Below are 23,032 nucleotides of genomic sequence, written 5' to 3' on the forward strand. Positions count from 1 at the left end.
TTTAACCCCCTTAGGGGTTGAATTTCTCAAAGTCGCTTCTTATCTCTTGTACACATTATAAACGTAACCTGGTGTTCTTTTGTAGTTTCGGCTCTGCGTTGATGAGTCAGTCAGGCAGTCAATCGGTCAGGACACGTGCATTTATATATAACTAAAAAATATAAAGATTATTAATGACATATTGCGGGTCTCAACTAAGTGTACCACACGTGTAAAGCACGAAATAATTCGTTCCATTGAAAAGGAAATATTCATGAACAATATTTTTTTAATTTTAATAAGTAGCGGCGAATGCTGAAATTTAGCATAGCACTTACTAAGAAGAAAAAAAAATCGGACCGAAAAGCTATTACAGCACAAGATGATCCCTGATCCTGCCATGGCCTTTATTTAAATTTTATTCAAATAAAAACTTTACCTTAACTTTACTTTTACTTTTAAACTTTATTTAAAGTTGCAATAAAGATTATTTTATTTTATTTATTTCTATCATTAGGTTCAAAGTTTTTTTTTAGGTAGGTAAACCATAACTTTCAAATTGAAATTAATTTCTTGGTTAAGGGGCACAGCTTACCTACTGTCGATGTGATAGGAAATCTTTTGCGTTCAAAGGGTGAACAGCAGCCCTCCTCTACAACATCGCCAAGCGTCATTTAATAAAGACCCCGCCGTAAACACGTAGGTATCTGCTCATCGTAACGCGCTGTGAGCGAGTGTAAAGATAATCGTGATAATAGCTCCGCTTGATGGACGATCGTATCGGGACCACCGGTCGAGACTCCGTATTCGTCCTGCGGCAACGTCCTTGCCCTACGTGCAAGGTTTATCGCAGATGCGAAGGAATTCCGTTGGTGAATTACCAATTGGGTATGGCGAAACTTGGGTACTTGTGGTATGGGCCGTAAAGACAACTCATGGCAAGAGGATGCTAAAATTGAGACTTGGGGAGAGTCACGCCTTCATTTTACCAAGTATTATTTAGTCAACATGTATCGTTATGTTATAGGCATAACTAACATTTCCCAAAATATTGCACGGCATACGATTTACATTCCAATATTGCAGCCTGCAGTATTTTTATGTGGCTGGTATTTAATTGATCACCAGGTATAGCAAAATGTTACGTCAAAAATACCATTTGTATCTACTGCCAAAAATAGTCAATTATCACCAAAATTAAAACTCCATTTTAATGTGAAATTATGACCAAGTTTTTACATCTTGCTATCCTATTAAAGCCAATGATACCAAACTAATAATTGTTAACCCAAAAATAGTAAATGATTACTAAAATTAAAACTCCATTTTAATGTAAAAATTAGAGATGTACCGACTAGTCGGGAAAGCCGACTATCCGGCCTCATTTGTAGTCGGCGATTAGTCGTCGACTAGTCAGTAAAACTGGCTGATTAGTCGGCACGGTGAGGTAAATCAGCCAAGTGCATGTCGGACCTTGCATAATGAAGGGTTCCGTAGCTGCAGATCGGTATATTACCTTAGTATACATTAGATAATTACACTAATAGGTACGCTAGTGGTCTTGGGTTCGAATTCTGAGTACGAACACTTTCCCGAGTGATGGATGCTTTCTATGTTTGTATACATATTTAAGTAAGTACCTAAATATGAATATCTTCGCATAGTACGAGCTTTACTTAGGTAAGACTAGTTCGATCTGTGTAGGTTGCTCCAAACATATTTATGTAAGTTGTATTAGGTTTAGGGTATCGTTGTACATGTACACTAGTGAACTGGATATAGTTATATTAGTAAGTACCGAAAATGCGGAAACAAAACGAATACTGAATCCCCGTTGCGCCGGCTACAAAGTAATTGTATAATATGTAAGCTGACGTACATTTCTGACACGGTAATGTATCACAGATTCGTATTAAAATATCGACTTCCATCAAGATCGTAAAAAATGGCAATCACATCGGGTAAGCACTAAGTGTCATAGAATCCAAAAATAGCCGTCGAAATTGATAGGTACTGCAAGCTATCGAAATTTTTCCTGTCGCATATGTCGAATAGTAAATTTTATCTTAAGATCGGTGAAGAATTTATTACGGAAGTTTATCACGGGATCAATCTAATGGGATTAGTATGGAGTAGGTCAACCGACGGCGGCGGTTACGTGCGGTACATACTTGATATCGTGAGTTATGACTGCGGGCGAAGGTGACCGAAACAATTGTCTTGGGATCACTGACATTATTGGATAGGTAACTACATGTTACGTCCAGTTGCACAAACCAAGCCAATGATGATATCATAATGTAGTGATATATTGTCATGACATAAATGACCCTGAGAGTATCCCGTGTCCCGTGGTAATTTTAAAGACTACGATGGCCGCACTGTTGTCTCTGGTTGTCTCTCTAAATTTTGCGGTTTTAAACAGGGAGATTTAAATACTTTACCAAGTGGATAATCCCGTCCATCATACCGAGGCCCACAGGTTTTGTTATCTAACAAGATACGTAAGACGATTATAACACGGCTGAGGTTACCGCCGCGGCAACGGTGTGATAACCGCCTAAAGCTAGTGCTGGTGCGTTCAAAAACCAAGAAGTGAACCATGTCTTACCTAAATAGATTGTACACACAGGTTTAACGTTTAACTGCTTTTCCCGCGCCTGGTTTTAAAATTACCGAAAAACTTATAAATTTGGACCACATTTTTGGTTGGTAAAGATGGTGATAGCGGCAGATAGGTAACTGTTGGCAAGAGAAAAATTACATTATCGTCTCAGAAGGCCGTTCCATCGGTTTCCCGCGGTCTCTGTCACATTTCGCAAGAAATAACGGGAAAGAGCATGCGCGCCAAGTGTCCATTTTGATCGAATTTTGTCGATTTTTATTTATTTTAAAAACGTTACCCTACAATATCGAAATTCGAAAGCTATGAAATTACTATTCAACTTAAGATGTTTTTTCTTGTAATAAAACTATGAAAACGGATTATATCGCGTATATTGAATTTATAATACATCCCGACGTTTCGAACCCTTTACAGCGCTCGTTTCAGTTTTCGTTGCGTTTATTTCATGAGTAACTATCGCGGTAATATTATGTTTTTTGTTTTTTTTTTGTTTATAGTATCACATAATAAATAACCGAGTAAAGTTGGATTAAAAGTCCGAGTTAGAGGTTACTTTGGGAATTAATTGTATCGAGCGAAGTGTCATAATTCGTGTATCGGAAGCTATGATATTAAAGATAATATCGTCAAGAACTACATATATTTTTTCCACGTCTACGAATATCAACGCCTCTTAGAAAAACATGATCATATAAGTAGATTTTTCGCCTTCTGGCTCAGGGAACCGCCGTTTAGCAAGCTCGAGAGGTTGACCTCCCATAGAAAATTTTAATTTGGCTCCTCTTTCTACCTACTGACAAAGTGGATGTGTGGATTCAGCTCAAAGAGTAAGTATATAGGTAAAGAGAGCCCTCTTGAAGCATTTTATGGAAACTCATTTGAAAGCGCCATCTCTGATTTTTGTATGTGTGATTAAGTTAGTATGTGTGCGTGCACAACTACATATACTTTCGTCCTACATAAAATTAGGTCTACTTGTTCGGTTTACAAATAAAAATGTACTTGTAAGCTTACCAAGTAGACCTAAAAAGAAAAGAAAAAAAAAGAAGAATAAGTAGAATAAAAAAGAACAAAAAAGGTAAATGTTAAGTAAGTAAGTGAAATATTTCTAGTGTCCCCTCCCTGGTTCAGCTATTAATTAATTAACTTTCCATCCAGTTACTTTAAGCAACTTACTCGTACGTAGGTAGAGGTAGGTATCAATAAAATTTATTGTCATTCTTCATTAAAAAAAAATACTCATGGTCGCTACAAGAAAATAAGTAGAAATATCACGTTTATGTATGTATTTTATCATACGTAATGTTTTGACGTACCATTTATTACTGGAGTACGCAAGAAAAATACCTTTTTTAAGATGAAGTCTTCATCCATCGTTGAAGAAGATTAATTATGGCAAAAAAACAATGTTTCGTTACAACATCCACTTAAAAATGTTTGGCCAGATACCTAAGTACGAAGTCGTTAATACAGCTTGAATCTCGAGTGTTTTGCGTGGTATGTTAGGCTTACCCTTTGTTAGGTTAAAAGTAGCTGGCCATTTTGTATTTCTCGTAAGTCCTAATGTGCATTACAATGTACACTCCGTTTCAATCTAATTAGTAAGTTCCTTTCATAAACCAAATAAAGTACCTAGCATTTATTTTGTTTCATTGCTTCATCCCGATTTACTTTATGTACAGCAAGGTTTAAATTAAAAATACGAAATTTTGTATGGTAGGACTTACGAGGATATAGGTACCTTGTCGCTGTAAATAAAGACGTTAAAAAAACCGCCGCAATATAATTAAATTACCTCGTATAGAGTAGGTACTAAAACTACCGGCTACATATGAGCCTGTAATGACCCAGACTACTGAGTTATAAATAAAACAGATATCGTTATGCAATCAAACTCCTAATGACCAGTATAGGTATAATCTGAAAGGCACGCATTTATTTCGGTTAGGATTTTGTAAGGAAGTTTTCTATTTATAAACACGGCCAGAGGAGCTAGCTTGTAATGGACGCGATCATTCATGAAGATTGAAGAGCCGATACGGATTCAATTAATGATTTATTGCCAATACACACGTTAACGAGCCCCTAGCCCGGATCATTTACCTCGGCCATACAATGTTTAATAAATTGTGCGTCTAATACGTAACCGTGAACTTGGAGGTTGCGGTGATCAATAACAGGCATTAATATTGGCTTAGGTGCATTCTTCGGGAGGGAGTATGGGGCCAGTCGCCGCCATTAGCGGCTGGACAGTTGCAATCAATCAGCGCTGATGAATGAGGTTCGCGGGACAGCCGCGGCGGCCGCCACCCGCGGTAGCGCGCCGTTTATGCGCTTTTAATGTGGCTTACCCACCTACTTAGTACATAACATTACCGAACTGACACTGGCATGAATAGAATAATACAATAATCAACCTACTTAATGGAGAAATTAGGCACTACAATTACAAGTTAAAGAAGAGATGAGGTACCTACCTTAAGTCTTAGCAATATAAAGGGGAAGGCAGATCTTAGTGAACCAGCGAGTCCCTAAATTGTTGCGCAGAAAAGTAATCATGAGAGTATATATATGTCGCATGTAAGTTTACAAACGGCGGCGGCGGCGGCGGCGGTTTGTAAGTTAAAAAAAATGAAAATCATTTATCCAATATATATATATATTTTTTTTTGATATCATTATACAATTTCATTTTTAGTTTTAATCGTGTGCCGATAGATGGCAGTAAATTTACTGTCACTACAAAATTTACTATGACAATAATCCTCTGTACTATGTATTCTCTTTGTAATTACTCAACGTCTCATAAATTACAGTTAATCACCAATGAGAACTGATTGACCAATTGTGGCACCACAAACATCCGACCCGGCAATAAATATCAAATTTCAAAAGTACGTATAAAAAACCCGGCCAAGTGCGAGTCGGACTCGCGCACGAAGGGTTCCGTACCATTACGCAAAACACGGCAAAAAATCGCGTTTGTTGTATGGGAGCCCCACTTAAATATTCATTTTATTCTGTTTTTAGTTTTTGTTGTTATAGCGGCAACAGAAATACATCATATGTGAACAACTGCCTAGCTATCACGGTTCATGAGATACAGCCTGGTGACAGACAGACGAACAGTGAAGTTCTTAGTAATAGGGTCCCGTTTTTACCCTTTGGGTACGGAACCCTAAAAAATAGAAAAATCCACATCGACTGTTACCTTAACAAAGTGCCGGATATAGAACCATTTTCTGGTCCTGGATGGAGAGTCGTGAAACCGTGTGATGAAACGCATAACTCTTCTTTATGGGCTTAGGCTGGCCTACGATTGAAAGAGTTTGTCTGTAGACGTCGAGATGAAGTATGGGGCTGACAGCCGTGAGTCACCGGCCACCGAGCTAGCGCTCAATTCTTTATTAAAAATGTCGTATAAACAGATGAAATTCTAAAGTTCATAGGATCTTTTGGCATAGCTTCTGCTTCGTTCAATAGCAATGTAAGATTAAACGACGGCCCATCCGACCGTAATTTGAATCAAATGACCGCCCCATATAACTATTAATAGTATTGCACACTACGTTTATGAATAACACGCCTGGATACTACGTTATGGCACCTAAAATTACTTACACATTAGTTCGCAGTTCAGCGGGCGCAGGATTCTTGCTATTCATAAATAATAGACCTGTACCAATAACTTCTGAGGTTATAAGAATATTAATGTTGCTTATTTTTTATATATAGTTTCCAGACCATATACTAAACCTAAAAATAATATTTTGTGTCATCCTAGGTATTTGCTTAGGTAGAAATTTAGGTATTTCTTTTTTCAATCAGCATTCTGTAAAAAAAATATTCGAGACGAAATTCTTTGTTTCCCTGTAAAGGCAAAGTGGCTTCCGACGTACACACGCATTTTGTGTCATTTTCATCCACGGCTATAATGGCATTTAATAAATACCTAATATTGATCCTAAAACGCCTAAAAAAATATTAGAGTCGATAAGTGAAGTGTTGTACTTTACAGAACATTGTTATATGTTATTCAAACAAATCTGTGTCAAATTCATCCACCGCTTTTATTTAAAAAAAATTTTTTTCTAATTAACACCCTGTATCTGCCACAAAAAAAAATTCATATTATTAAGTTTACGTCTACAATATTATAATACCACATTGAGACATCATTCATAATTTGGGTCATTTTGATCCACGGTTTTTTTACTATCTGGCAAAATAAAACTCAATTGAGCAAGAAGGGCGTGCGCGGGGAAGGGTACCTACGCGGGTGGGGTGCTCATTATACTTGCCGCAATATTAGCTGGCGACTGAGATCTTAATACTATCTCCTTTACCCTTGTTAAGACCAACCAAGAGTGAAAGAGATGGCATTATGAGCTGTCTCGCCACTTAGTTTTGCGATACAGTGTATTTATTTCATTCGGAGGCATAATTACATTGTCTTATCAATCTTACCGTAGTAGGTATATAAATATAATTAAAAATAAACTGTAGGCTGCACTCCTCATACTGACCAACATTTGTGACGTTCCTAATCAAAAGGTACCAATTTCTCTGACAGGTTATTTGTATAAAGATATAATCAAATTTCGTCTTTATGGTAAACGACAAAGTGGTACCTACCTTTTGATTGAGAATGTCAAATCAGCGACTTAAAAAATACTTTTGTTTCGATTTTTAGTAGACTTTTTAAGTTTATTTTAAGACGCAATTTATTGCGATTTTTGTTATGTTTAAGCGTGGCAAGCAACATTAATTACAATGATGATGATGTTCATTAAATACAATATTTTTTCATACTATACTGAACTGTCACCCTATACATGAGAATGAACAGCGCCCTCTTGACAAGGATCATATATTACTGGTCAGGCTTTAATATGTGTCATAATTTAGTAGTCCCCTTTGTGGATTCTAAGTTTCCGAGTTACAGCAGTTTAGTGAAAGCGTTTTTTTTTAATATAAATTAAGGGTTGAATAAAGAGGAAAGAAAATTTGATTATTTTTGCCCTACGACGTACGGTTCAGTAGATGCAGCCCTATAAAGTTTTTTTTATTGTTTTTTTTTCTTTTTTTCTTTTTTACATTGTGTTTTTTGTATATTACTTTGGGGTTATATAAAGGGGACCGAAAAGTTGATTATTTTTGCGCTACGACGCACGGTTTAGGAGATACAGCCCTATATAGATTTTTTTCTTTTTCTTTTTTAGGTTTTTAAATCTTAATTAAGGGCTTCTTAAGGGGAACGAAAATTTGATTATTTTTGCGCTACGATGCACGGTTTAGGAGATACAGCCCTATAAAGTTTTTTTGTTATTATTTTTTTCTTTTTTTTTTTCTTGTGTTTTTGTATATTATTTTGGGGCTTCATAAAGGGGAACGAAAATTTTATTATTTTTGCGCTACGACGCATGGTTTAGGAGATACAGCCCTATAAAGATTTTTTTTTTAAATTTTGCGTTTTTTTAAATATAAATTATGGGTTGCATAAAGGGGAACGAAAATTTTATTGTTTTTGCGGTACCACGCACGGTTTAGGAGATACAGCTCTATAAAGTTTTTTTTCCTGGGTTTTTTTGTTTTTTTTAAGTATTAATTACGGGTTTCTTAAAAGGGTTTTTTTAATTATTTTTGCGCTACGACGCATGGTTTAAGAGATACAGCCCTATAATGTTTTTTTTTTTAATTTTGCGTTTTTTTTAAATATAAATTATGGGTTGCATAAAGGGGAACGAAAATTTTATTTTTTTTCGCTACAAGGCATGGTTTAGGAGATACAGCCCTATAGATTTTTTTTTAAATTTTGCGTTTTTTTAAATATAAATTATGGGTTGCATAAAGGGGAACGAAAATTTTATTGTTTTTGCGGTAGCACGCACGGTTTAGGAGATACAGCTCTATAAAGTTTTTTTCCTGTTTTTTTTTTTGTTTTTTTTTTAAGTATTAATTACGGGTTTCTTAAAGGGTTTTTTTTAATTATTTTTGCGCTACGACGCATGGTTTAAGAGATACAGCCCTATAATGTTTTTTTTTTTAATTTTGCGTTTTTTTTAAATATAAATTACGGGTTGCATAAAGGGGAACAAAAATTTTATTATTTTTGCGCTACGACGCATGGTTTAGGAGATACAGCCCTATAAAGGTTTTTTTTTTAAATTTTGCGTTTTTTTTTAAATATAAATTATGGGTTGCATAAAGGAGAACGAAAATTTTATTGTTTTTGCGGTACCACGCACGGTTTAGGAGACACAGCTCTATAAAGTTTTTTTTCCTGGTTTTTTTTGTTTTTTTTTAAGTATTAATTACGGGTTTCTTAAAGGGTTTTTTTTTATTATTATTGCGCTACGATGCACGGTTTAGGAGATGCAACCCTATAAAGATTTTTTTTGTTGTTTTTTTTTTCATTGTGTTTTTTGTATATTATTTTGGGGTTCCGTAAAGGGGAACGAAAATTTTGTTATTTTTGCGCTACCACGCACGGTTTAGGAGATATAGCTCTATGAAGATTTTTTCCTGTTTTTTTTTTGTTTTTTTTTAAAGTATTAATTAAGGGTTTCTTAAAGGGGAACGAAAAATTGATTATTTTTGCGCTACGATGCACGATTTAGGAGATGCAGCCCTATAAAGATTTTTTTTTGTTTTTTTTTTTTCATTGTGTTTTTTGTATATTAGTTTGGGGTTCCACAAAGGGGAACGAAAATGTGATTATTTTTGCGCTACGACTTTTAGGAGATACAGCCCTATAAAGTTTTTTTGTTTTTTTTTTTTTTATTGTGTTTTTTGTATATTACTTTGGGGTTCCGTAAAGGGGAACGAAAATTTTATTATTTTTGCGCTACGACGCACGGTTTAGGAGATACAGCCCTAAAATGATTTTTTCCCTCTTATTCTTTTTTGCGTTTTTCAATCTTAATTAGGGGTTTCTTAAAGGGGTTTTTTTAATTATTTTTGCGCTACGACGCATGGTTTAAGAGATACAGCCCTATAATGTTTTTTTTTTTAATTTTGCGTTTTTTTTAAATATAAATTATGGGTTGCATAAAGGGGAACAAAAATGTTATTATTTTTGCGCTACGACGCATGGTTTAGGAGATACAGCCCTATAAAGATTTTTTTTTTAATTTTGCGTTTTTTTTAAATATAAATTATGGGTTGCATACAGGCGCGGCTTCCTCTAAGGAGCGCTTGTGCAGTGCACTCCCATAAAATTAGTGCCTAATTAATATATTACTCTTTAAGATCTATCGTACAAAAGTCAATACCAATTAAATAATTACCTTTATTCATTATAAGTTTATAGACGGCCTATACTACTCGGCCTACTCCTATAATTTCATAGGAATCATAGGTAACGCGCGAAGCGGAGCGCTTTGGATTGCGCTCCTATGAAAAAGATTTAGTACATAAAATCAATAGGAAATTCAATGAGAGCGAAAGAGAAGTTTCGCTACAGTTCCGCACGTGAAACAGAAGATTTTCTATGAAGAAAGAGGTAAAATTGGAGCGGCGCTCCGTAGCCCGTTTGACCTTGCGCCCTCTCGTCGAATGCGCGCGCATTGTGTGCGCCATATTGTCACTTGTTTGTAAACAGACCTTAGTTAGTAGTCAATTTTAAAGTACGCGCGTGAATGGAATTTTGGCATTTTTTTATTATAAATAATTAACCAAGAGTTTAAGCAGTAAGTGCACATAATTTGTTTGTTGTGAGGTGTTTAAAATGAATGAATTTAACGGGAGAATGTGAAAAAAGTTTACAAAATCGACTCGAGTTCAATATAAAAGGAAAACCTTGAACTTTCGTAACAATGTTCGTCAAAAACAAAAACTTATATGTCATTAAATAAGATCAATATGAAAAAACACCGTGGTTGTGTTATGTCGCTGTGATAAAAGTAACTAGGTGTTTTAGTTTATCGTGTTACCTACCTAAGTACATGTATGTACCTAAGTATATGTCTTGTTTGGAGCGGGCGCGGGCGGGCCGGGCGACGGCTGTGCGGTGAGTTTGCTTGGACCGAAACCGATGTGTTAACAATTTAGCACATATTTCCATAAAATTTGAAAACAACATTCACAACCTAGAATCCATTTGTAAAATGAACTGCAGTTAGCGTCTATCGGTCGTCAAGATATTCGTAATAGCGAAATTCTATAAGAGAGTTCAATGACCGTATTTTGTGTCGGTTAATTCAATGTGTAGTTTTTTACTGTGATAGTGAACACCCATAATATAGAATCACCAGCCGCCGCTGGTTGCATAAAGGAGAACGAAAATTTTATTGTTTTTGCGGTACCACGCACGGTTTAGGAGATACAGCTCTATAAAGTTTTTTTTCCTGGTTTTTTTTGTTTTTTTTTTTTAAGTATTAATTACGGGTTTCTTAAAGGGTTTTTTTTATTATTTTTGCGCTACGATGCACGGTTTAGGAGATGCAACCCTATAAAGATATTTTTTGTTGTTTTTTTTTTTTCATTGTGTTTTTTGTATATTATTTAGGGGTTCCGTAAAGGGGAACGAAAATTTTGTTATTTTTGCGCTACCACGCACGGTTTAGGAGATATAGCTCTATAAAGATTTTTTCCTGTTTTTTTTTGTTTTTTTTTTTAAAGTATTAATTAAGGGTTTCTTAAAGGGGAACGAAAAATTGATTATTTTTGCGCTACGATGCACGATTTAGGAGATGCAGCCCTATAAATATTTTTTTTTTTTTTCATTGTGTTTTTTGTATATTAGTTTGGGGTTCCACTAAGGGGAACGAAAATGTGATTATTTTTGCGCTACGACTTTTAGGAGATACAGCCCTATAAAGTTTTTTTTGTTTTTTTTTTTTTTTTTTTCATTGTGTTTTTTGTATATTACTTTGGGGTTCCGTAAAGGGGAACGAAAATTTTATTATTTTTGCGCTACGACGCACGGTTTAGGAGATACAGCCCTAAAATGATTTTTTCCCTCTTTTTCTTTTTTGCGTTTTTCAATCTTAATTAGGGGTTTCTTAAAGGGTTTTTTTTTTTTTTTTTTTGCGCTATGATGCACGGTGTAGGAGATACAGCCCGATAAAGTTTTTTTCTTTTTTTTCTTTTTTTTCATTGTGTTTTTAGTATATTACTTTGGGGCTTCATAAAGGGGAACAAAAATTTTATTATTTTTGCGCTACGACGCATGGTTTAGGAGATACAGCCCTATAAAGATTTTGTTTTTAAATTTTGCGTTTTTTTTTAAATATAAATTATGGGTTGCATAAAGGAGAACGAAAATTTTATTGTTTTTGCGGTACCACGCACGGTTTAGGAGATACAGCTCTATAAAGTTTTTTTTCCTGGTTTTTTTTTTTTTTTTAAGTATTAATTACGGGTTTCTTAAAGGGTTTTTTTTTATTATTTTTGCGCTACGATGCACGGTTTAGGAGATGCAACCCTATAAAGATATTTTTTGTTGTTTTTTTTTTTTTCATTGTGTTTTTTGTATATTATTTAGGGGTTCCGTAAAGGGGAACGAAAATTTTGTTATTTTTGCGCTACCACGCACGGTTTAGGAGATATAGCTCTATAAAGATTTTTTCCTGTTTTTTTTGTTTTTTTTTTTAAGTATTAATTAAGGGTTTCTTAAAGGGGAACGAAAAATTGATTATTTTTGCGCTACGATGCACGATTTAGGAGATGCAGCCCTATAAATATTTTTTTTTTTCATTGTGTTTTTTGTATATTAGTTTGGGGTTCCACTAAGGGGAACGAAAATGTGATTATTTTTGCGCTACGACTTTTAGGAGATACAGCCCTATAAAGTTTTTTTTGTTTTTTTTTTTTTTTTTTCATTGTGTTTTTTGTATATTACTTTGGGGTTCCGTAAAGGGGAACAAAAATTTTATTATTTTTGCGCTACGACGCACGGTTTAGGAGATACAGCCCTAAAATGATTTTTTCCCTCTTTTTCTTTTTTGCGTTTTTCAATCTTAATTAGGGGTTTCTTAAAGGGTTTTTTTTTTTTTTGCGCTATGATGCACGGTGTAGGAGATACAGCCCGATAAAGTTTTTTTCTTTTTTTTCTTTTTTTTCATTGTGTTTTTAGTATATTACTTTGGGGCTTCATAAAGGGGAACGAAATTTTTATTATTTTTGCGCTACGACGCATGGTTTAAGAGATACAGCCCTATAATGATTTTTTTTGCTTTTTTTTTTAAAATATAAATTATGGGTTGCATAAAGGGGAACGAAACTTGTATTATTTTTGCGCCACCACGCACGGTTTAGGAGATATTATATCTATATATATAGCTATAATAGCTCTATAAAGTTTTTTTCCTGGTTTTTTTTTTAAGTTTCAATTAAGGGTTTCTTAAGGGGAACGAAAATTTGATTATTTTTGTGCTACGATGCACGGTTTAGGAGATGCAGCCCTATAAAGATTTTTTTGTTGTTTTTTTTTTTCATTGTGTTTTTATATATTACTTTGGGGTTCCGTATAGGGGAACGAAAGTTTTGTTATTTTTGCGCTACCACGCACGGTTTAGGAGATATAGCTCTATAAAGATTTTTTCCTGTTTTTTTTTTTTTAGTATTAATTAAGGGTTTCTTAAAGGGGAACGAAAAATTGATTATTTTTGCGCTACGATGCACGATTTAGATGTAGCCCTATAAAGTTTTTTTTTGTTTTTTTTTTTCATTGTGTTTTTTGTATATTAGTTTGGGGTTCCATAAAGGGGAACGAAAATTTGATTATTTTTGCGCTACGATGGTTTAGGAGATACAGCCCTATAAAGTTTTTTTTTGTTTTTTTTGTTGCGTTGTTTTTAAATATAAATTAATGGTTACATAAACGGGACCGAAACGTTTATTTTTGCGCTACGACGCACGGTTTAGGAGATACAGTCCTATATTTTTTTTACAATGCATGTGCTCGAAAAGTGCGTTTCCTACGGAGCCATATCGTGCGGAAAGTACTGCTTTTCCGCACTAGTGCTTTTTGTTTTCAATTTTTTTTTACAGTACATATGGTGCTACTTTCTCGCACTAGTGCGGAAAAGAGCACTTACCGTGCATATGTCGAAAGTTTAAAGGGCCATATGTACTGTAAAACGTACGATACACGTGCGAATAGGTAATTCGCAACTCGTGTCGATTTAAAACACCTTATAATAATTAAACTTATTTGCCATGATATGTTTTTTTATTTACTCGCACAATGCATAGTAAAACATTGTATGATACACGTGCGTAAAGATGATTTCCGCACTTGTTGCATAAATAGCTTTTTTTTTTTATCAAAGAATGAAAGAAAGTCACGGTATTAATAACCAAATTTTACTTTAGTGGTACCTTTTCCCTATCACTGTCACAAATGTATGTGGCGTTCACGTAAACGCGATATTTTTAAGATTTCCCTGCGCAATGTTGCCAGCTCGCTCGCAAATCAAACATGTACTTACAGTTCTTTTGCATAATGGTGACATTGTACAATATCTATAAGTTTTAAATAGGTAAAAGATAATTCGACGCATTCTTTGCTTGCTTGTTGCTTGTTGTTGTGTTGTTTGCGTAACTTCTTTGAATAAGTTGCGTTAATTTGGCGCACAGGCGAAGTAAACATGCGTTGCGTACGGCAAGGTCACGCCGCGGCCCCACCCTGCACGGCCTCCGTTGCCCATTCAGACCGCCCGCTAGCTTCGTTCGAACGCAAATAATATTTTTGTAATATTTGTTTAAGCAGTGGATGCAAGTGACACAAATTCATACATCTTATTTATCCCGCATTTCAAATTAATAAGATGTAAACTCTAATATCTTTAATATTCTTTTGTAACGGTGACAGCCTGTTACATAAAAATCATCAAATATCTTATGAAGCTATGCCTTAATAAGACACAAAATCAGTTAATGGACCTATTTAAACGATTAAATTCGACCTAAGTAATTTTTTTTAACTCTAATTTTTTTTTGTGTCATTTAGAATATTATGACATAGTATCAGATTGCAGTGGACGTAATTGACACAAACTATGTTTTCACACTAAAAACACTATCCTAAATGCAACACAGTTACATGTTTTCTCTCGAATATTTTTTTCTCCAAAATAATTCAAAATAAAAAATAATTACCACAAAATAACAAATTACTAGAAAAGCAAATTATATATATGACACAAAACAAAATGTAAGATTTACATCTTAACAAAGTATTCATAAGCGAAAACAGAATTGACTTTAATATTTTTATAACCTAGGGGTCAAAATATAGCCAGCGGTACAGGTCTATAAAATGTCTTTCTGACAAACTATAGTTGCTTCGTAACACAAACCGACATTTTACCATATTCAGAGCCAAGAGAGTTGATTGGTCACAGGTTCAAATTGATCTCTGAAGGTTCCTAGATTAAAATTTCAGTATTATGTAGTCCGTCCACAGCAACACTTTGGACTTAATGTAGGTAATCGTTACATGAATAACAATTTCGATGAAGTCAGATGTAGGTAATACTCTCGTGAAAATCGTTAAAATTTATATTCACAGCGCGGTCAACTAAAGTCTAGCCGTCGTAAAGACTCTTTCTAATGGTTAGGTACCTGGTGTTTTGACTTGCTAACGTTAGCTACGTCACAGTGAGAATTCAGCAAGCAGTACATGGCCTATGAAAGTGTTGTGGCCAGGATTACAGGATTATTATATTTTACCTACAACTACATCATAACTCCATAAGAGATTTAAGTTCAATCAATGTTAAGTTAATACTGACGTTCGAGATCTTGGCATAATAATTGATTAGTGAATTCAAATGTAATGCTCATTCATATCAATGCTATAGCGAAACAGAGTCGCACCATAAGGCAACCCTAAAAAGTTGCACAGATGCTTGGATTTATCAAAAGAGATTTCACTGGTTTTAGGGAACCACAAACTAAAATTATCTTTTTACAACAACTTACTTACGCAGCCATCTCCAATCTGCCTCAATTGTTCCTTTGTATCATGTACAGTTAGCAAAGTTATTAGCTTACAGATATGTATGCAGGGGTGCTAAGCTAACGGTTTTGCCGACTGTACATTCGCAACGCGTTGAGAGCATATAGCTTTTGGTAGTCCAAGGCTCCAAGCTTTTCGCACAGCAACACCTACTACTGTTGCCTTGCCAAAACCCATATAATAATATGAAAGACTATGTAACTCCGTATTAGATGGATACAGTCTAAGGAAAAAAGCGTGCCTTGAAAAATCAAGAAAATTTGATTCTCGAACAGATGGCGCCACTACGTTTTACCACCTTTGGCCTGGTCTCGAATAGATGGCGTTGACGGTTTCGTTTGTTATTTAACCATTTTAACGCATATGAGTGAAAGAACATGGGTCCAAATCATATAAAAATAATTAATGCAAATAAAAAAAATCATTTATCCTTATATACATATTTTTTTTGATATTTTTATTTTTAGTTTTAATCGTGTGTCGATAGATGGGAGTGAATTTACTGTGGCTACAGCCTACAAAATTTATTATGACTATATATCCTATATCCCATTATAGTTCGTTGTTTTTAGCATTAGCAAAGATAGATATGACTCCGTAATAGATGGCTACAGTCTAAGAAAAAAACGTGCCTCGAAAATCAAGAAAATTTGATTCTCGATCAGATGGCGCCACTACCTTTGTCCTACTCCCGGATAGGTGGCGTTGACGGTTTTGTTTGTCATTTAACAATTTAACGCATATCAGTGAAAGATCATGGGTCAAAATCATATTAAAAAAAATTATGCAAATAAAAAAAAAATCCATATTTAAATACATTTTATCGTGAACAAGTTTGGGAACAAATCAAATTATTTTATTAAATATTTTGATTTGTGTTTTTTTTTTTTTAAAGTAGTCACACTACTATATATAAATTAAAAACTGTAATAGATGTCATATATTAAAGAAAAAGTGACGAAGCCCTCCAGTGGTGAAGGCCGGATTCGAACCGGCGTCTTTAGCTATCGCGGCTAACGCCATGAACCCCTAGGCCACCCCGCCACGGCGGTGCCCGTCCGAATTTCTCGACTATATGCCATCTTAGTAAGACTAGGCGTCTTTGACCAGCTCTAAGGGCAAGCAGTGCGCGCTTGCACCTCCTAAACGAACTCCTTACGGATTTACGTTGTAGCGAGAGAGACTGGTGCTGCCATCTATGAACAAGTTTGGGAACAAATCAAATTATTTTATTAAATATTTTGATTTGTGTTTTTTTTTTTTTAAGTAGTCACACTACTATATATAAATTAAAAACTGTAATAGATGTCATATATTAAAGAAAAAGTGACGAAGCCCTCCAGTGGTGAAGGCCGGATTCGAACCGGCGTCTTTAGCTATCGCGGCTAACGCCATGAACCCCTAGGCCACCCCGCCACGGCGGTGCCCGTCCGAATTTCTCGACTATATGCCATCTTAGTAAGACTAGGCGTCTTTGACCAGCTCTAAGGGCAAGCAGTGCGCGCTTGCACCTCCTAAACGAACTCCTTACGGATTTACGTTGTAGCGAGAGACTGGTGCTGCCATCTATGAACAAGTTTGGGAACAAATCAAATTATTTTATTAAATATTTTGATTTGTTTTTTTTTTTTTTTTTAAAGTAGTCACACTACTATATATAAATTAAAAACTGTAATAGATGTCATATATTAAAGAAAAAGTGACGAAGCCCTCCAGTGGTGAAGGCCGGATTCGAACCGGCTTCTTTAGCTATCGCGGCTAACGCCATGAACCCCTAGGCCACCCCGCCACGGCGGTGCCCGTCCGAATTTCTCGACTATATGCCATCTTAGTAAGACTAGGCGTCTTTGACCAGCTCTAAGGGCAAGCAGTGCGCGCTTGCACCTCCTAAACGAACTCCTTACGGATTTACGTTGTAGCGAGAGAGACTGGTGCTGCCATCTATGAACAAGTTTGGGAACAAATCAAATTATTTTATTAAATATTTTGATTTGTGTTTTTTTTTTTTTTTTAAAGTAGTCACACTACTATATATAAATTAAAAACTGTAATAGATGTCATATATTAAAGAAAAAAAAAAAAAAATGACGAAGCCCTCCAGTGGTGAAGGCCGGATTCGAACCGGCGTCTTTAGCTATCGCGGCTAACGCCATGAACCCCTAGGCCACCCCGCCACGGCGGTGCCCGTCCGAATTTCTCGACTATATGCCATCTTAGTAAGACTAGGCGTCTTTGACCAGCTCTAAGGGCAAGCAGTGCGCGCTTGCACCTCCTAAACGAACTCCTTACGGATTTACGTTGTAGCGAGAGAGACTGGTGCTGCCATCTATGAACAAGTTTGGGAACAAATCAAATTATTTTATTAAATATTTTGATTTGTGTTTTTTTTTTTTTAAAGTAGTCTACTATATATAAATTAAAAACTGTAATAGATGTCATATATTAAAGAAAAAGTGACGAAGCCCTCCAGTGGTGAAGGCCGGATTCGAACCGGCGTCTTTAGCTATCGCGGCTAACGCCATGAACCCCTAGGCCACCCCGCCACGGCGGTGCCCGTCCGAATTTCTCGACTATATGCCATCTTAGTAAGACTAGGCGTCTTTGACCAGCTCTAAGGGCAAGCAGTGCGCGCTTGCACCTCCTAAACGAACTCCTTACGGATTTACGTTGTAGCGAGAGAGACTGGTGCTGCCATCTATGAACAAGTTTGGGAACAAATCAAATTATTTTATTAAATATTTTGATTTGTGTTTTTTTTTTAAAGTAGTCACACTACTATATATAAATTAAAAACTGTAATAGATGTCATATATTAAAGAAAAAGTGACGAAGCCCTCCAGTGGTGAAGGCCGGATTCGAACCGGCGTCTTTAGCTATCGCGGCTAACGCCATGAACCCCTAGGCCACCCCGCCACGGCGGTGCCCGTCCGAATTTCTCGACTATATGCCATCTTAGTAAGACTAGGCGTCTTTGACCAGCTCTAAGGGCAAGCAGTGCGCGCTTGCACCTCCTAAACGAACTCCTTACGGATTTACGTTGTAGCGAGAGAGACTGGTGCTGCCATCTATGAACAAGTTTGGGAACAAATCAAATTATTTTATTAAATATTTTGATTTGTGTTTTTTTTTTTAAAGTAGTCACACTACTATATATAAATTAAAAACTGTAATAGATGTCATATATTAAAGAAAAAGTGACGAAGCCCTCCAGTGGTGAAGGCCGGATTCGAACCGGCGTCTTTAGCTATCGCGGCTAACGCCATGAACCCCTAGGCCACCCCGCCACGGCGGTGCCCGTCCGAATTTCTCGACTATATGCCATCTTAGTAAGACTAGGCGTCTTTGACCAGCTCTAAGGGCAAGCAGTGCGCGCTTGCACCTCCTAAACGAACTCCTTACGGATTTACGTTGTAGCGAGAGAGACTGGTGCTGCCATCTATGAACAAGTTTGGGAACAAATCAAATTATTTTATTAAATATTTTGATTTGTGTTTTTTTTTTTTAAAGTAGTCTACTATATATAAATTAAAAACTGTAATAGATGTCATATATTAAAGAAAAAGTGACGAAGCCCTCCAGTGGTGAAGGCCGGATTCGAACCGGCGTCTTTAGCTATCGCGGCTAACGCCATGAACCCCTAGGCCACCCCGCCACGGCGGTGCCCGTCCGAATTTCTCGACTATATGCCATCTTAGTAAGACTAGGCGTCTTTGACCAGCTCTAAGGGCAAGCAGTGCGCGCTTGCACCTCCTAAACGAACTCCTTACGGATTTACGTTGTAGCGAGAGAGACTGGTGCTGCCATCTATGAACAAGTTTGGGAACAAATCAAATTATTTTATTAAATATTTTGATTTGTGTTTTTTTTTTTTTAAAGTAGTCACACTACTATATATAAATTAAAAACTGTAATAGATGTCATATATTAAAGAAAAAGTGACGAAGCCCTCCAGTGGTGAAGGCCGGATTCGAACCGGCGTCTTTAGCTATCGCGGCTAACGCCATGAACCCCTAGGCCACCCCGCCACGGCGGTGCCCGTCCGAATTTCTCGACTATATGCCATCTTAGTAAGACTAGGCGTCTTTGACCAGCTCTAAGGGCAAGCAGTGCGCGCTTGCACCTCCTAAACGAACTCCTTACGGATTTACGTTGTAGCGAGAGAGACTGGTGCTGCCATCTATGAACAAGTTTGGGAACAAATCAAATTATTTTATTAAATATTTTGATTTGTGTTTTTTTTTTTAAAGTAGTCACACTACTATATATAAATTAAAAACTGTAATAGATGTCATATATTAAAGGAAAAGTGACGAAGCCCTCCAGTGGTGAAGGCCGGATTCGAACCGGCGTCTTTAGCTATCGCGGCTAACGCCATGAACCCCTAGGCCACCCCGCCACGGCGGTGCCCGTCCGAATTTCTCGACTATATGCCATCTTAGTAAGACTAGGCGTCTTTGACCAGCTCTAAGGGCAAGCAGTGCGCGCTTGCACCTCCTAAACGAACTCCTTACGGATTTACGTTGTAGCGAGAGAGACTGGTGCTGCCATCTATGAACAAGTTTGGGAACAAATCAAATTATTTTATTAAATATTTTGATTTGTTTTTTTTTTTTTTAAAGTAGTCACACTACTATATATAAATTAAAAACTGTAATAGATGTCATATATTAAAGGAAAAGTGACGAAGCCCTCCAGTGGTGAAGGCCGGATTCGAACCGGCGTCTTTAGCTATCGCGGCTAACGCCATGAACCCCTAGGCCACCCCGCCACGGCGGTGCCCGTCCGAATTTCTCGACTATATGCCATCTTAGTAAGACTAGGCGTCTTTGTTCGAATCGGTTCGAATCCGGCCTTCACCACTGGAGGGCTTCGTCACTTTTTCTTTAATATATGACATCTATTACAGTTTTTAATTTATATATAGTAGTGTGACTACTTTAAAAAAAAAAAAAACACAAATCAAAATATTTAATAAAATAATTTGATTTGTTCCCAAACTTGTTCATAGATGGCAGCACCAGTCTCTCTCGCTACAACGTAAATCCGTAAGGAGTTCGTTTAGGAGGTGCAAGCGCGCACTGCTTGCCCTTAGAGCTGGTCAAAGACGCCTAGTCTTACTAAGATGGCATATAGTCGAGAAATTCGGACGGGCACCGCCGTGGCGGGGTGGCCTAGGGGTTCATGGCGTTAGCCGCGATAGCTAAAGACGCCGGTTCGAATCCGGCCTTCACCACTGGAGGGCTTCGTCACTTTTTCTTTAATATATGACATCTATTACAGTTTTTTAATTTATATATAGTAGTGTGACTACTTTTAAAAAAAAAACACAAATCAAAATATTTAATAAAATAATTTGATTTGTTCCCAAACTTGTTCATAGATGGCAGCACCAGTCTCTCTCGCTACAACGTAAATCCGTAAGGAGTTCGTTTAGGAGGTGCAAGCGCGCACTGCTTGCCCTTAGAGCTGGTCAAAGACGCCTAGTCTTACTAAGATGGCATATAGTCGAGAAATTCGGACGGGCACCGCCGTGGCGGGGTGGCCTAGGGGTTCATGGCGTTAGCCGCGATAGCTAAAGACGCCGGTTCGAATCCGGCCTTCACCACTGGAGGGCTTCGTCACTTTTTCTTTAATATATGACATCTATTACAGTTTTTAATTTATATATAGTAGTGTGACTACTTTAAAAAAAAAACACATCAAAATATTTCATAAAATAATTTGATTTGTTCCCAAACTTGTTCATAGATGGCAGCACCAGTCTCTCTCGCTACAACGTAAATCCGTAAGGAGTTCGTTTAGGAGGTGCAAGCGCGCACTGCTTGCCCTTAGAGCTGGTCAAAGACGCCTAGTCTTACTAAGATGGCATATAGTCGAGAAATTCGGACGGGCACCGCCGTGGCGGGGTGGCCTAGGGGTTCATGGCGTTAGCCGCGATAGCTAAAGACGCCGGTTCGAATCCGGCCTTCACCACTGGAGGGCTTCGTCACTTTTTCTTTAATATATGACATCTATTACAGTTTTTAATTTATATATAGTAGTGTGACTACTTAAAAAAAAAAAAAAAAAAAAAAAAAAAAAAAAAAAAAAAAAAAAAAAAAAAAAAAAAAAAAAAACACACAAATCAAAATCTTTAATAAAATAATTTGATTTGTTCCCAAACTTGTTCATAGATGGCAGCACCAGTCTCTCTCGCTACAACGTAAATCCGTAAGGAGTTCGTTTAGGAGGTGCAAGCGCGCACTGCTTGCCCTTAGACCTGGTCAAAGACGCCTAGTCTTACTAAGATGGCATATAGTCGAGAAATTCGGACGGGCACCGCCGTGGCGGGGTGGCCTAGGGGTTCATGGCGTTAGCCGCGATAGCTAAAGACGCCGGTTCGAATCCGGCCTTCACCACTGGAGGGCTTCGTCACTTTTTCTTTAATATATGACATCTATTACAGTTTTTAATTTATATATAGTAGTGTGACTACTTTAAAAAAAAAAAAAACAAATCAAAATATTTAATAAAATAATTTGATTTGTTCCCAAACTTGTTCATAGATGGCAGCACCAGTCTCTCTCGCTACAACGTAAATCCGTAAGGAGTTCGTTTAGGAGGTGCAAGCGCGCACTGCTTGCCCTTAGAGCTGGTCAAAGACGCCTAGTCTTACTAAGATGGCATATAGTCGAGAAATTCGGACGGGCACCGCCGTGGCGGGGTGGCCTAGGGGTTCATGGCGTTAGCCGCGATAGCTAAAGACGCCGGTTCGAATCCGGCCTTCACCACTGGAGGGCTTCGTCACTTTTTCTTTAATATATGACATCTATTACAGTTTTTAATTTATATATAGTAGTGTGACTACTTTAAAAAAAAAACACAAATCAAAATATTTAATAAAATAATTTGATTTGTTCCCAAACTTGTTCATAGATGGCAGCACCAGTCTCTCTCGCTACAACGTAAATCCGTAAGGAGTTCGTTTAGGAGGTGCAAGCGCGCACTGCTTGCCCTTAGAGCTGGTCAAAGACGCCTAGTCTTACTAAGATGGCATATAGTCGAGAAATTCGGACGGGCACCGCCGTGGCGGGGTGGCCTAGGGGTTTCATGGCGTTAGCCGCGATAGCTAAAGACGCCGGTTCGAATCCGGCCTTCACCACTGGAGGGCTTCGTCACTTTTTCTTTAATATATGACATCTATTACAGTTTTTAATTTATATATAGTAGTGTGACTACTTTTAAAAAAAAAAAAAAACACAAATCAAAATATTTAATAAAATAATTTGATTTGTTCCCAAACTTGTTCATAGATGGCAGCACCAGTCTCTCTCGCTACAACGTAAATCCGTAAGGAGTTCGTTTAGGAGGTGCAAGCGCGCACTGCTTGCCCTTAGAGCTGGTCAAAGACGCCTAGTCTTACTAAGATGGCATATAGTCGAGAAATTCGGACGGGCACCGCCGTGGCGGGGTGGCCTAGG

Source organism: Cydia strobilella, chromosome 3, assembly GCF_947568885.1.
Source record: "Cydia strobilella chromosome 3, ilCydStro3.1, whole genome shotgun sequence".
NCBI classification, from domain to species: domain Eukaryota; kingdom Metazoa; phylum Arthropoda; class Insecta; order Lepidoptera; family Tortricidae; genus Cydia; species Cydia strobilella.